Source organism: Miniopterus natalensis, chromosome 21 (genome assembly GCF_054644295.1).
Source record: "Miniopterus natalensis isolate mMinNat1 chromosome 21, mMinNat1.hap1, whole genome shotgun sequence".
Taxonomy (NCBI): domain Eukaryota; kingdom Metazoa; phylum Chordata; class Mammalia; order Chiroptera; family Miniopteridae; genus Miniopterus; species Miniopterus natalensis.
The window spans coordinates 9,225,078-9,238,453 of NC_142101.1; the positions used below are offsets into that span (position 1 = coordinate 9,225,078).

The following is a 13,376-nucleotide window of genomic DNA, read 5'->3' on the forward strand; positions in this document are numbered from 1 at the left end:
TTTTGGCCTTGCTTACCTACAAAACCAGAATCACGCACCTAGTTTGCATTCATAAGTAGATTCTGATACATCCGTGCATGAGGTGAAGTCAATTGCTAAGATTTATGGACCGTGTGCACTGTGCCTGACTTGGGCTAACTCATGTAATTACTCAGATTCCATAACCTTATCATAGAAGAAACTGTGCCTCTGTGTAGATGGGAAAAGAGAGCAGTTTGACCAGAAGGAGACACTTTAAACATCTACTCTAAGATAATGCGCTTCATCTACTTGAAAATGCATCGTTAGAGGTTAACGTAAAAGATGATTTTAGTCAAAAGTTCATGCAGGTGAGATAGGAGAGATAATGGCTTAAAAAGAAGCACATGTGAATTGTTCATGTGCTCAGACTTAGCTACGTATTATCAACTTTTTACCAAGCCTGGCTTGCTCAGTTTAGAAAATTATAAAAAAGGAAACTATCTTCTCTCCGCACGTCACATACAACTTCCATTCACGAACCTTACTGGATCCCCATAGGCCTCTTTTCATCTCTAATCTAAACCTGTCCTCCTGGAAAAGGGCCTGAAGCTCAGTCACACTAAGGAGCAAAACCGAGATGAGTATTTCGCCCTCTGCAGTCATTCGCATGGAGTCTGGGATTACAGTTGAGTGAGGGTGGAAATGGTGATGGCGCTGTAGTTTTGGTAGCTGTTCTGATCGGTAAGTGACTTGCAGCAGGAGGCTGGTGTCCTGTGGTGGAGCCCCCAGAGGTCCTGGGACAGGAGCACAGGTAGACACTGTCATCTCTGTTCCTACATACACCAGGCATGAGCTGCTGAGGTGCCGTCTTGGAGGAAATGTTGACATTGACTCATTCAGGTGCAGTCCCCATAAGACAGAGTTGTGTTTCTACGTAACACTATTGATAACGATCTAATATGTATATTTTATGCACTTGGCATGACCAGAACTTGCTTTTCTTCACTCTCTAAGTATTTCATAAAGTCAAAAAGACCCTTTTTTTTGTACTTCGTTCTGTGCTCTCATGTCCTGGAAACATGCCGCAGGCTCTTTGAGTCCCACTTGGTGACCATTTGGCAGTGTGACGCCCTGGCAGGTTACAAGTGCTCTCCTCTGCAGACTTCTCATTTTTCTAAGTCATTTGCTTTTAATAAAGGGCTAAGGGGGAACATGTGGAAGGTGAGAGTGCTGCTTTGCCCTTTGACTTCCGAAATATATTACGTCTCTTGGCAGATCGGCTGCTTTGAAAAGCAAGACTGTTGGGCTGAGTTGTTTGTAGGAAAATTTTGTTCCTTTCTGTAGTGCAGCACCAGCTACACAATTTCCAGGACACAGTGTGACGTGAAAAGGCTGGGCCCCTTGTTCAAAAATTGTTAACAATTTCAAGATGGCAAATCCTTCAGCCACGTGTAAAGCCCTCCTGAGGGGGGGCCCTGGTGACTGCACACATGCACACCCGGGAAGCCGGCCTGGCCTCACTGTGAGCTTTAGATCTATTTTCTGTACTTGAATGGAAGGAAGGGTAGGTCAGGAATTCTTTGAGTGCCCTGGGACATTGATCGGAGACAGGAGTGTGGTCAGTTAAGGCGTTAAGCCTCTGGGACAGTTACTGTGAGCGTGAGTAGAACCTCAAGTAGAAATACTGACGCTTAAAATGGGACACTGTGTCCCAATATGCTTGTTTCCTCTCCTGCATTCCTATAATATTTTATATTGTGTTTAAAAGCTACGCCTATGCTGCCTAATGATATGTCTGTTCCTATTTTACACCATAACTTTTTTTCCTGATGTTTGCATTGATCTCTATTTCCCAATGTCTTTGCTTCTGGTACAGTCCTTACTGTACCAGGCCACGGTGCCTTTCCCTTCTTAGTGTCCCCATAAATGTTTGCGGATGTGACTTGTTGCATCATTGTATTTGGGAAAGAAGGGCTTAGACTAGTTATGTTTTCTTGCATAACTGAAGTTTGTCATTAAATGATCGTTGGTCTATATTAAATTATCATTAAGTGTGGTGGTAATAAAAACCCTACTCCAAGCACCTGAAGCAGAAGACCTTTATTTGCTCAGATACTCAGACCATGTAAGGGCGGGATGGAGCTTGCCCTGGGCTTCCCCAATGCAGGATTCTAGCCACAGTCCCGAGGGGTTTGTCAGGTGGATTTCTGCCTTTCTCTCTCTCACTATCTGTCCTTTTAAATGTCCTCCCTTCTCCTCCCCTTCCATTCTCTTCTCCTCTCTTTGTCTCTCTCTTCCTCTCCTTCCCTCTCCACTCTCCTCTGCAGTTTAGCTTAATTTCCAGGCCAGGCTGTTCCTTTAGTGGTGGACCCTTGGCCATCGGTCATGGCCATGGCCATGGCTCACATTCTCACAGCCCAGGGGAGAACCTGCTCCACCACCTAGAACATTTTAAGGAATAGCTCCAGATGAGTGTGCCTGTAATGGGGCCCACGGTGGCCTGAGGCACGGGGCACCGTGATTAGCTGAGCGGTCCATCGACCCAGTTCTGCAGCCAGAGAGGACAGTTGTTATGATTGACAGTTCCCTTCATGCAGTGTCATTGGAGTCAGGGAAGAAAACTTTCCATAAAAAGTAAACAATAATCTACTCCCCCTAACTCATTAAGGCTTTAAAAATATAACCCTCTGTTTTAATGGTGTGGTTGAAATTTCCATTTCTAATCAAGTTTTCCTTGCTCTAATTTGGGATTTAGAAACTGAATAATGTATTTAAAGTGTTAAATAATGCATACATTTTCCTTACCCATTATTTCGCATTGGCGTCTGATTATAGAGTGGAAGTAACATATTTTCTGGCTTTGTCCTAATGACTCGTATGGCTTAGGAGATATATTTCTTGAAATGGTGACTTCCCACATGTCCGTGTTGCAAAGGTGTGCTTCCTTTCTAATCCATGTGGTTTGGAAAACGTGAGCCTTGCTGAGTTAGGCCTTCTGCTTACTGGCTATGTCATGAAATCATACTTCCTGACCTGCAGAATGGAGACAGTGATACCTGTCTTGCAGTGTTATTTTGGTTTAAATATGTCTTTATTGATTTTAGGGAGAGAGGAAGAGAGAGGGAGAGAGGGAAACATGGATTGGCTGCCTCCTGCACGCCCCCTATTGGGGATCGAGCCCAAAACCCTAGCATGTGCCCTGACCTGGAATCGAACCAGTGACCTTTTGGTGCATGGGATGGTATCCGCTCAACCAACTGAGCCACACTGGCCAGGGCTTGCAGTGTTATTTTTAGAGTACAAGCAGTGTCTACATGCTAGATGCTCAGTGGCTGTTTCTCCATTATTTAACAGAAATGATATCTTGATCATGACTACCTATCTACAAGGTGATATGATATTGATAAGGCATATTGAGTATCTTAAGAATATATTTTGTAAATACAAGGCATTATTGTGACTCTGCTACTTTCTTGATTAGGGAAACTGTCTTGATTCTAATTATGAGGGTAAATTTTTATTTTGCTATATGAAGGAATTTGTTTTGATGCTTGGTCTTGTCATGAGTCAGAAAAAAATGTGTGTGTGTGTTTTTCATATACTTGGAGCTAGGCATATGCAATTGTTAATAAGAAATCCTTCTCTAAAACGAAATGTAGACTTGTTATCACTGAGCAACACAGAACATGTGAAGAACTTTTAAAAAATATTTCAGCTTCACTATATCTAAAAGATGGAGGGATAAGCTGATATTTACTCCACTATCATGGCAGGAAATGGACAAGCCTCATCTCTTATTTTCAGGAAGACGTTAGCATTATAATCCCCCAGCCACTGATGAGGTCCCATGGAGTGAAGGACAGCAAGAGCTGTATCACTTAGAGGAAAGAAGCACGGACTGATTGAGAATACATGTGCTTGTTGATCCTGATGAAGGGGTTATGGTCCCAGGAGAAGACCGTGGGGAGTCCAAAACAGCTTCACTGCTCACTTTTGCTGTGTTGGAAGCTGAACTTGGTTTTCAGGCAGGGTCCTCAGCTGTCTAACTGCATAAAGTTATATGTGATTATATTCTCACTCTACATTGAGTTTTTACTAGGTGCAGGGGACACTCAAGTCTCTTTGGTGAAGGTCTCTCCTCCTTGAACTAAGTCTAGTGCTGGTGTGGTGTAATGTCCAGTGGGAGAAACTGGGGCGGGAGATGACTTCTGCCCAGAGGACTTCCCACAAGGAGCTTTTCACAGGCAGTGCAGAGAGAAGGGCATTCTAGGCAAGAAAATGGGGCTCTGGCAACAGGGACTCCAGCCCCATAGTGTATAGTGTGGTCCTACCATGATTTCATTTTTCGTTGGCTGAAGACATTTTAATTTAATAGATCAGTTGTGACATTACTAAGGGTTATGTTTAAAGTGATGTCTAACTTAATTTGCTGGTTTATTTTACTTCGAGACAGGTAGTCTTTGATGATGCAGGAGAAAGGATAGCTGCTCCTCTATTTAATTGTACAAACATGTGGCAATCAAGTCTGGTTTCAGCCTGGCTGAAATCTGTAATTAGAGGGAAAGAATTTGTATGCTTGGCCTCAGAAGGTTATGCGTTACATTGGAGAGCACCTCGTGTCATGTTAACATTTCCGTTTCCAAAATTTGTATCCAAGCGAGCTGCATATTCAGATTTAAGCATGATATTATCAGAGTAGAAGAAAATGACCACTTTCAAAGCAATTGAAAATAAATCTGAAGACTGGAGATAAAAGAAGGTTTGTTATTATGTGATAATGTATTTGTTGGTCACCCAAGTGAAGGATTGCCTCATGCACTGATAGTTAGCATTGTTGCACTGCATCAATAAATGAATTTGGCCAACCACTTACCCCTTTAATTCAGGCATCAATTTCTAGAGAAATGACCCATAAGGGAATCCTTTTCCTGTTTCCAACTTCCTGGGGCTAAAGTTTTGGCAAGACAGTTGACAAACAAGATAGAATAGTGGCTAATGGAGCCTGAAAATGTATAGGGAAAGTGACCGACATTCATGAAAGGAGTAATTACTGTGCATTAAGGCATAACCGGTAATTATTTATTAACTCATTCAATAATTATTAATGCCCTACTGGGTGCCCTGGGTGCCAGGCAAATTTCCTGCCCATGTGGACCTTACCTTCTAGTGAGAGAAGCGGACAATGAAACAGTGAACAAACACATTTTTAAGTGATGGGTTCAAGTCAGCACTATGACAAAAATAACCAGCCATTTTTGCAGAGGAGAAAGCAGAAGAGATTAATTCACCAAGTGTGTGGTCAGAGGAGGGCTTTCTGCAGAGAAGCACTTACGTTGACACCCAAGGAATGCGAAGGAGCAGGGTGGTGAGGGGCCAGTGTGGCACAGTGGGCTTGACAGGTAGAGATGTAGGAAATCAAGACAACGCGGCAGAAAAGACGGAGTGCACGCCGAGAGAGATGACAGTCACGAGATGGCTTGGATGAGATGGGCAGGGGCCCGATCGTTCCTGGTAAGAAGGTGGCTTTTATTGTGCGTGCAATAGAAAGTCATCAAGGGGGTTTTCTAACAAGGAATAACCTAATGTGATCCATGTCATGAAAAAATGCCTGGCCCAAGGGAGCAGAAAATCGGACAGTGGTATTGAGAACAAGTTGGGAACTTCCTGTGGTGGCCCAAGTGAAAGATGTGACACTCTGGACTGGGGCGGAGGCGATAGAGATGACAGGAGTGGGGGTGTTGGTTGGATACTTTGGAGTTAGACCTGCAAAAGCTTGCAGTTCTCAGGTGCCTGGCTGGACCTTCTGGAGGCCAGGAAATTCTAAATCTCACCTCAGGCGCCGACAAGCTTATGTTAACCATCCTGATAGATCAAGAAAGCAAGCTCCCCTTTCTTCTCCTAAAATGACTTAGAAAAAGCCAAGGTTAGGGAAAGATCTGACACCCTGGGTATCAGGAAACTCACTTTCTAAAATTAATCTTCCAAGAATGATGTAAAATCCTAAAGTGAAGAGATGGAAACGATTCTCCCATTTGCATCTTGATCTTGCCATGTTCCAAGAGATGCTTTTTAAACTTTGAGAAATCCTTCTTCCAAAGCCTCATGTTCAAAAATGGAAGAAACTTACCCTTAGGGGTTCTGGTTCGAGCTCCCCAAAAGAGAATCTGGAAAATAACTAGTCCAAACATATTTTTGCTTTGAAAGGGATTTAAACGTTGTTGCCCTTTCCAGTGAGTGTGTAGAGGCTTGTAAAGGTGTCTGAGCAGACAGTCATTTCCCTTCAGCATTTGCTGAACATGTTTTTTGATGTTTTAGCAGATTTCGTAGTAAAACCATCTTGGTTCAAAATATGCTTCATGGAGTGAAGATATTTAAAATTATCCATTGAAAATAACAATATGTAATTTATATGGGCTGAAACAAGTTCTTATACAAACTGTTCCTTTGCAAACAAGACTTATTTTTAAGTGCTCAAGTTAGGTGTCTTTAGTATAAGATCAAATAAGGTAATGGTTATAATCGGCCAGAGGAGGAGGGCCGGATCTGTCCAATTTGTATAATGTCAAATTAACAAATTCTTAGGTTCGTGTGGACTTCTGCTGGAGCCTGGATTTTTAAGATAGCGAAGCTGTACCAAGTCAGGGCCTCCGCACAGCTCATTCCCAGTCTCAGGGTCTCCGTGCCAGCTCGGACCCCGTCAGGCAGGGTCTTCTTCCTCCTGCTCGGCTTCGGGGTTCCGCTCTCAAGCAGCACCCCAACTCCTGTCAGTGGGAGGAAGCATTTAGAGAAATGGAAACTTTTTCCCACCCTTAAAAATTTGGTACCCCAGGTAAAGGCGAACATTAGACTGAGACATGCCGGCAGTGATTGTATTTGACAGAGAGCAATTAGCTCGCTTGGGTTTGCCTGCTGAAGTCTGGTTAAGATTTCGAGGCAGCCGTGATAAGGCATCGAGCTCAATTTTAAAAGGGATCCTTTTGAGAGCATGTGCCGAGCATGTATGTGTAGGGGCGGGTGGGGGGTCCTTAAGAGTGGAGATCAGTACTAGGCATGTCAAGAATGTGCATTTCAAGAGGACACAAAACGAGAGTAATGCTTATGTGTCTTGGTGGGGGGGTAGAGATGGTCCAAAGAAAGCAAGCAGAGTGGCCACTAAGCAACTGAAAAGACGCTCTGCATCACCAGCCACCCCAAAAGTGGAAATCCAAACGACAGTGAGATAACCCCCCCCAGGATGGCTGTGTAGCTGTGCGCCACCTCGCAGTGGGTACACGTCCTGAGAAACGCATTGGTAGGTGGTGTCGTCGCCCTGCGAACATCACAGAGGCGCTTACAAACCACTGAGGCTTGCAGATGGTCTAGCCTGCCGCACACCTGCGCTGCGTGGTCTAGCCGATTATTGATAATACCCCCAAAATGGAAACAATTCAGATGTCCATCAGTGGATGAGTGGATCAATAAAATACGGCATATTCAGAGCATGGGAGGGCACTTGGTCATAAAAGGGAATACAGCTCTGATATATACTGTAACATGGGTGAACTTTGAGAACACGACGCTAAGTGAAAGAAGACAGACACAAAAGACTGTATATTGTATGATTTGATTTATATGAATGTCCAGAATTGGCAAATTCTATATAGGACCCAAAAGTAGATTAGCCCTTGCCAGGGTGTGGGGGAAGAAAGGACTGGAGAAGGTTTCTTTTGGGAAATATGGAATGTCTAAAATTAGATGGTTGCACAACCATGCGACGATATTCAAAAACAAACAAAAACATTGAACTGTGCACTTCAAATGGGTGTATTTTATGGTATGTGACCTATATCTGCCATTGTTCACATAAACATCAGCATGGTTAGCCTTCAACCTGAAATCTGTCATTGTCAATAAAGCTATTTTTAGAAAAATAGAATTCTCACCTTATGGTTCTAAACACAAAGAGGACCACAGCTGAATGCACCAACCGCCTTTCGTGATCTTTGAGATTGTCCGTGGTTGGTTCCTTTGTGTTCCCTCCAGGCACACTCCTGGCCATTTCCCCTGTGCCCAGAAAGTTCTGTATTTACTCATGCAAAGCAAATCTTTTAACTACTAACTTTGGTTTAGCGAATAACCAAAGTTTGAAAGATAAATCTGCTGGCAAAAACTGTAAAAAAAGAAATCGCACTTATTCCAAAATCAATAAGATCTCCATCACTTAGAGAATTGGTCAGTTCAGACGGCCTCACTCCAGTGATGAAATGAGCCACAGCTGGCCCTGTGTAAGCCCATTGCAGGGGAGCATAAGTCATGTGAAAACCACTATGAAGCTATTCATCTATTGCAAAACAAACTCTGTTCAAATCTAATTTCCGCAGGGGAAGTCAGATTGTCCAAGTTTTCTTAACTTGTATTTCTAACAGAGAAGAGATAAATGCTTAGAAAAAAGTGGATGTAATAAGGATTAAAATAAATAAAAATTAAAGAGAAAGAAAATGGTCTGCATTCGCCAAGGGGTAAGGCCTCACATCGTTCACGTGTTTAACTAACGCCCCCACCCTCTCACCGGAATGGCCCCACGTGGCTTCGCTGTCCCCAGCCCCTCCTTGTCTCCGAGTCCTCACTGAGGCCCTTACTCCACAGGCTTCTATGTGGCTGCTCCGGATTTTGCTTCTGCTGGTCATCAGCTGCCGGACTTAGAAACCTGAAATATGGTCATGAGAGGAATTTGAGCCCCTGCAAAGGAGACCTATTTTTGAGGCAGATGGTAATAGGGATACACTCTTTGTATGGTACTTCTAAGTGTGTAATAAGATTAACTTATTAATGGCTGAAGGTTAAGCATGCTGATGCTGAAGAACTGGTTGTGGAATTACAATGTGGCCTTGGAGAGTGAATTCTAGTGACTTTAGGCATCCATCAGTTGAACAAAATCAGGGCAAATTAGTATTCCATAGCTTGGGTTCTTTGGTTTATGTGGAAAACTATTGCTTACAATTTGTTTCTCCTTAAAATGACCTTTAAATTATTGTCATCATCATCATCATTTAAATATTATATGCATAATATTTCTCATATGCATAGTATAAAATTAACTTCCAATTCTAATGTTCTTTGAGTTTTAGGACCTATGATTTTGCAATTTATAAAAGTGAAGACATTGCAGAACCAAAAAACGAAAATCACATTATACCTAATATAATTCCTAAAATGATGTAAGACTTTTTTTTTTTTTTTTGGCAATTCAGGCTTTCTAATTATAGCTCTAATATCATTAATATGTAGATACGCCAGAGGTTTGTCTGCTCACTCCTTTTGAATGTCATCTTATATGAAGCCTCCGAGCATTTTCATTTTATTTAATTTCAATTCCATTTTGATTTATTTTGCTTTTGTTTCCTGAGTCAGGGACTGTAACAAAAACACTTAGGATGCCTGATATCCTGAATGTCTTTCTGAGTTTGAAAACTTTATTTAATCAACTTCATCTGTCATTTTATCTTGTTGAGTAATGCTAAACATTCTCTAAATAATCCATCAGCTTCGTCTCTATCTCATCCCACATGGCCCTGGCCATGTTCCACCTCCCATTGATTACAAAGTGTGCCCCTTCCTTTAGCAATAGCAGTTGGGCTGGCACCCGTGTGTCACACTCTATATCTAGATCAAAGAAAGTGCTCCTGGCCAACACGTCTCCACAGCTCATTGATCTCTCTCTCTCTGGAGAAAGGCTGGTATGTCTCCTTGCAGATTCCTTCCTTGAATGATTGAAAACTTGATGCTGAGCTATATAAAGTTCTGTCTGGATCGCTGTGTCTTACAGAGTGAGGGGCATGCTGAGAGGCGCCACTTCTGCGTTTGCAAAAGGGCTTGCAGTCCTCCTGTCCCAGCTGGAGCTCCGTCCACTGTCGCGTTGCACGGAACTAGCCAGCCCTGGCAATGTGAAAGCCAAGGCTCAGAGGAGAGCGAACGTGTCCTTGTGCTAGTGCACGCTCAGGAGGCAGGCTTGCCCCGTCTTAGGAGAATTAGGCAGATCCACGCTTTCTGGCTTTCTAAAAGGAAACACCTACTAATTTTCAGAAAGCAGTAGTCTCTTTGAGGACAGAATTTGGGCTGCGCTGGTGGAGACTGAAACTGTTTTTGCTTTAAGCAGAACGAACCCAGGGCCTTGCAGCCACTGCCATCTCTTTGTGGCCTTCGCAATGTTCTGCCCCTGGGTTGGTTCTGGAGATGAGCTGGGAAATGGGATGACTGAAAGTGAGCCCTGGAGGAAAAGGCAGCATTCAGCTTCCTCCCTGAGCTCCACAGACCCAAAGATGACCCCTGTCTCCACCGCGTTAGGAGTTTGGGGGCAGTAGTAGAACGTGCGCTTGATTATATTTCATCCTAAGCTTGTGTAATAGTATCTTGTAGCAGAACCAAATAATGAGACATAAGGACAATGCTGTGGTTGTTTTTAATAAGTGAAATAATCTATAGTCATATTAACAAATTAGTATTTTATATTTAAGCCCTATTAATATTTCTCTGTTGTTATATAATATGGGCATCTAAGGTGGACTCCATTTTATCATCACTTAGAAAAGTGATAAAACTTAAAATTAGGTTAAATTATATAGAGGTTTGCTCTTTCTCAAAAGAATATATTTAATGCTCATGCCATATAGGCGTTGGGGTAATGAGAGAATAATATATAATGAGAAAATACACATTTGGTGTTGGTCTCATTCTTCACGCAGAACTCCTAAAAGCCTTAGAATTTCCTAAGTGAAAAGAGCAATAAAGGTGTCTTTGCTTATTTTAATGAGGTGACTTTGGAAAACCTCTAGGTTCCCTCAGGGTGGCCAGTGGAACCAACCCTGTGATTGGTTCAGTCCCATCACCTTGACCTCTGGCGAAGGAGGGCGGTGGTCTGAACTAATTACTGTTGACCAGTGGTTTAATCACTCATGCCTACGTAAAGAAGCCTCCACAAAAACCCAAAGACTGGGATTCAGATTGGTAGACACGGAGGTTCCGGGAGTGTAGTGCACTCAGAAAGCGTGGGATCTCCACACCCCTCCCCACCTGCCTTGCCCTGTGCATCTCATCCACCAAGCTTTCCTGAGTTCTGTGAGCCATTCTAACAAAGTGATCAAACCTAAGGAGGGCGTCATTGGAACTTCCTATCGCTAGCCAGTTAATCAGAAACACAGGTAACAACCTGGACTCGAGACCTGCACCTGAAATAAGGTGGGGCGGTCTTGTGGGACTGAGCCCTTAGCCTGTGGGATCTGGCGCTAGCTCCCAGTAGATGGTGTCAGAATCAGGTTAATTGCTTGGTAGTTCAGGGAAAAACACACATGGGAATTGGTGTCAGAATCAAAGGCATTCGTTTAGAATTTAAAGTAGCTAGAAGTAAAAGTTTGTTTGCATGTGAGAATCTCCAGTCCTCTAAGGTTTAATTTGTCATCAAAGTGTGTGGAGATTATTAGTCCCTCAAATTTGTTGTGTGAGGAAAAAGAAAGAAGGTAGAAGTACTAACTCTCATCATTAAAATATTCTAATTATCATTATAAATTTATATAATCTTTGCAAAAATCAGAAATAAAAGCATATTTCAGTAGATCTTAATTTTATGAGATGGAATTGTTTTTCAAAATTAACCTCTTTGGTTCAAATTCCTATGGCCTAGGGGTGAACATTTTTGGAAAGTTTGATAAAATTCCACTTGGCCACTTTAAAGTGCTCCAAGTTTGTGGAGGAGGTAAAGGAGATGAGAAATAGTTGGGAAAAGTATGCATCAGTTAAGAGAATTCAAGATGCTCACAGATAACTCTGAAGCTTTCATTTTAAAAGTCAGTCTAGACGTGGATATTAATGTGTTTTGAAACCCATGGGCTGTTTTTAGAACAGAAGCATTCTTAATTCTGCAGAACTTGTACATGAGTTGATTTCCTGCAGCCTCTGATGTTCCTAATGTTTTTATTTTATAAAGGCAAAATAAACAAACTAGAGCATAGACTACTGTAGTAAGAACTAGAGGCTAGATAGCGTTGATGGCAAATTAGAGAAAAAGGTAGAAAAGAATTTTTTTAATATCATGATGGATGGATGGATGGAAAGTTATTCCCAATTACATGTATCCATTCAGGAAAAAATACAAATACAAGTGAAAGTGATGTTATCGTGAGGAAAGGTTATTAATAATAAAGAAAAAGGGAAGAATTCATAACCACTTGACCATTGATTGTGATCTCCTGCTGTGTCCCAAACATTCAGGTGAGAATCGGGGACCAGCACAACCTCTTAGCTCAAAAGAGGTGAGAATATGACCATCAGAAAGCTGGTGGATCATAGTGAAAAGCAGAAGAACATCCTGATTTCCATAAAGTGTATATTTTACTAATTATGAGTAGTTATTAAAAACAGGTTTCCCAATGATTCTGCTCAAAGAAAATCTAACAAGTGTTCACATCCAAATTCCTATTTGTTAGTGGCCGTTTTCTATTTTCAACCTGAGGGTTTAATGAATTCTCTAGCCTGAGAGTTTAATGAAGGTCACAAACTTGGGGACAGTTATTACAGGAGATACAGTTTTATTTATAATTTCATAGTCCAGAGCCATAATCACTTGTCTGCAGTTGGTGATCCAAAAGCCTCTGAAACCAAACGTTTTTTTCGTAAGTTTGTGGCAACCTGATCTCACAGGAAGCCGTGATACTGATCCACTTGGTGTGAATGTTCATACGTTTATTACAGAAATAGTGTTTGGTTACTCCATGCTGTGTCAGACCCTTCTGTTATATGGGAAACTAGAAAAGTTCTGAATTTTGTAATCCACCTGCCCCGAGGGGTTTTGGGTGAAGGATTGTAGAATGAATGGATATCTGGTTGACCAAACCCTATACTCACTGGCCCTAATTCTACTCTCTCTAGAGCCACACAAATAAATCCAATCCTTGTCCATGTAATGGGTCTTCAAATATTTGAGGCTATCTATGAAAATGCTATCAGATGTTCCATTGCCCTGATATAGAATTCCCAGTTCTTTTAGTTGTTCTAGAATCTCTTTGGACTTCACTGGTTCCTTTAGCTTCCTGCTCAGCCTGGACCACATCACTTGTTATTTCAGCTTCACTGGAACCATGATTGACACAATAGGTTACACTTCTTACCACTCCCCGTATCAGCAAGGCCATACCCTTCACCTTTCTTGCTTTGGGAGAAATTTTCTAAGCTGGACTATTTAAAAATCAGTTTTCCCCAATCTAAGGTAGATTCTCTAAGGAACGGATGTTCTGAGACAAATCCTGGGGCACAGGGGGAGAAGGGAAAATCAAGAATACTTTTATTCAACGTTTCCTTTTTATTTATAATCATTCCTTCCAGTGCCTCTTCCACTCTCTTTTAACTCTGGACACCACAGCTGCATTTTTCACTGTGCACTTATG

The 13,376-nt window shown here is 42.1% G+C and overlaps 1 protein-coding gene across 1 annotated transcript in view; it reads left to right on the forward strand.

Annotated features, from left to right (window-relative positions):
- The window catches only part of FMN2 (formin 2), a 223,260-nt gene that overhangs the window by 191,859 nt on the left and 18,025 nt on the right, over window positions 1–13,376 (forward strand). The gene's annotated exons all lie outside the window — the stretch shown is intronic.